The sequence below is a fragment of the Oncorhynchus masou genome, chromosome 23 (assembly GCF_036934945.1).
Source record: "Oncorhynchus masou masou isolate Uvic2021 chromosome 23, UVic_Omas_1.1, whole genome shotgun sequence".
Classification (NCBI taxonomy): domain Eukaryota; kingdom Metazoa; phylum Chordata; class Actinopteri; order Salmoniformes; family Salmonidae; genus Oncorhynchus; species Oncorhynchus masou.
Window position 1 is genome coordinate 55,828,562 of NC_088234.1, and position 2,734 is coordinate 55,831,295.

Consider the following 2,734-nt stretch of genomic DNA (forward strand, 5'->3'; position numbering starts at 1 on the left):
CCTGGATATGAACACCTCTCTTCTCGCATTGTGTATTATTGTGTTATCATTTTTAAAATGTTCTGTTACTTCTCATTTTTATCTCTCTGCGTTATTGGGAAGGGCCCGTCAGTAAGCATTTCAATATTAGTCTACACCTGTTATTTATGAAGCATGTTACAAATAACATTTGATTCTATTTTAATTTGATTTGTCTACATGTGTATCTGTTTATCAATGCTATCTACATTCTACAATCATCAGCATCAATTAATTATCCACTGCCTGTATCATATTTCCACTACTCCCTCTAACGGTCACACTCAGTACTGCATTTATTTTTGATTAATGACATCATCTGTTTTGAGAAGTCCACTGTAGATTTGTCTGTGTGGAGAAATGGCCTGTAATAAATGTCTATGAGTCTTGGCTACCATCTTAGTGTCTATATGGGGAAGGCCGGAGGAGAGAGGGGCTCATTAAGAACCAGGAGGACGTGTTGTGGATCAAGCATTCAATTGCTGTGGAGGGAGAGATAGATGGTGAAAGCCTCACATAGACAATGGGATACTGTGATGGAGGGAGGATGGAGGGAAGAGATAGAAAAGAGATGATGTAAGGGAAGGAAGCTTAGTGTGAGAAGCCGTTACCAGGGAAGGGAACAAGGGATGATAGGGGGAGACAGGGGGAAGAAAGAGGAGTGTGGTAATGCACTGTAAACGAAGGAGGGAAGTAAGAAAGGGTGTTTATGGAAGGGGGGGGTAATGCACTGTAAATGGGGAGTAGAGATGGCGGTGGGTGAAGTAATGCATGAACAATGGATCAGAAATGAGAGAAAGAACAAAAGGGGGATGGAATAGTCTGAGAGAAGTGGGAGAAGAAGAGTAACTGAGAAGAGGTTTGATGTTGTGGAAATAGTAGCCATGGCGTATGATATTTGTCAACAGGAAGCAGGAAATGAAGAAATAATGCCCTCTTGTAAGGTCAAAGAGCCAAATCATCAGCCCTTACACAGTCTAGTACATAATTTTTAGATATTTGATCTGATGCCTCAGCTTTTCCACAGCTCTCATTATGTTTTGTTTCATCTGTGCGTGTGTATATTCTAAAAGATCAATAGGGGATGTGCGGGGCCCGGGGTGGGTTCCTCAGTTCCACTGGTGTCTCTGGATTAATTATCCCTCACATTTTTCTTTGCCGGGAGGAGGAAAGATAGAGAGAGATATTTCAATATTCAACATAAGATACAGATGCTTCTCAGACATGGGGCAACGGAGGAATGAGATTTGCAATGTGCCCAGATAAACCCCCAAAGAATAAAAACAAGATTTTCTTCCTGATGTCTCAGATTCGCTCTCGTCACTTTTGATTAAGATGAGACCACTGGAGGCAGTATCAGAGTTTTAGAAAAGAAGAGAGGAAAAAACAGACGGTGAGCGGAGCTGTAAATGATCAGATATAGGAGTGTGATCGGAGATCAGCCAATTGAGAGCAGGCTGTATTTACTAATGAGTGACCTGCACATCAAGCTGTTAACACAGTCACCACGGCAAGTGGAAAGGAGCTCTGAATACAAATTCCATCCCCCCTTCAATTGCTCCCCCATCCCAGGGGACTCGCTCCTTTATCTGTTAAAATGAAATGTGTTGTTGGGGCCACCCCTGGAGGTCCCTGCCTCCCTCCCTCTTTGCGTCTTCATCCCCTACATTAATACATTCCCACTCATTACCTCAAGACCTCCTGCCCCACCTCCAACTCCACCACCCCCCCCATCCCCCACACCCAGGGGAGGGTAAAACTGATCCACAGGGCCCCCCTCCTGTCCTGCCCATTGTCCCTCCCCCCTCTATTCTTACTCACACTCACCTACAATCTTCTTCTCCTCTTTCTGTTGTCACATGTTGGATGTTGTATAGCTAGATCTTTCACATCCCCCAACCCAACCTTCTCCCCTCCCCGTGGTGATCTGATCTGAGATGGTGAGATAGTGTATGTCTCTGTCTTCCCCCTCCCTCACTCTCTCTCTCTCTCTCTCTCTCTCTCTCTCTCTCTCTCTCTCTCTCTCTCTCTCTCTCTCTCTCTCTCTCTCTCTAGGGACCCTCTGCCAGCTCAGGAGCAGATGGGTGGCTGGTGATGATACGTTGTTAAAAATGAAGATTCCTGTTAACCCGTTGTCAGCTAGCAACCTCTCTCTCTTTCTCAATTCAATTAAAGGGCTTTATTGGCATGGGAAACACATGTTAACATTGCCAAATATCTCTATCTCAAACACTGGCCAGGCAACACTCCACAACACAGTCACTGCACTGTGTTGCTACATCCAGTCACTCTACATACAGTCACCATGCTGTTTGTCCCGTACAACTGAGCCCCCAACCCTAAAAATATTCCATTTAATACATGATCGTCATAAAGACGGTGCCTGCATTATGCATGACTTGTAAGCAGACATAAATAATGAATGAAAGTGGCAATTGTGCAGTTTCTTTCATGCAATTATTTAAATGAAATTTTCTCTCTTGGTTTTTGTCGCTCTCAGCGGACAGAGTTAGTCCAGTGACTGTTTGTTGATAAATTATTAAGGGCAATATAAGAGAGCGAAAGCTGTGAGATCAAAAGAAATATCCAGGCCAGCTCTGATGGCGCAGACCCCACCAAAGAAATAAAGGGAAAATGAGAGATGGAGAGAGTCTCTGTGTTTTGTGGGTGTCTGACCTGGTATACATGTCATAGGCTAGCAGGCAAGCTGAGTTAC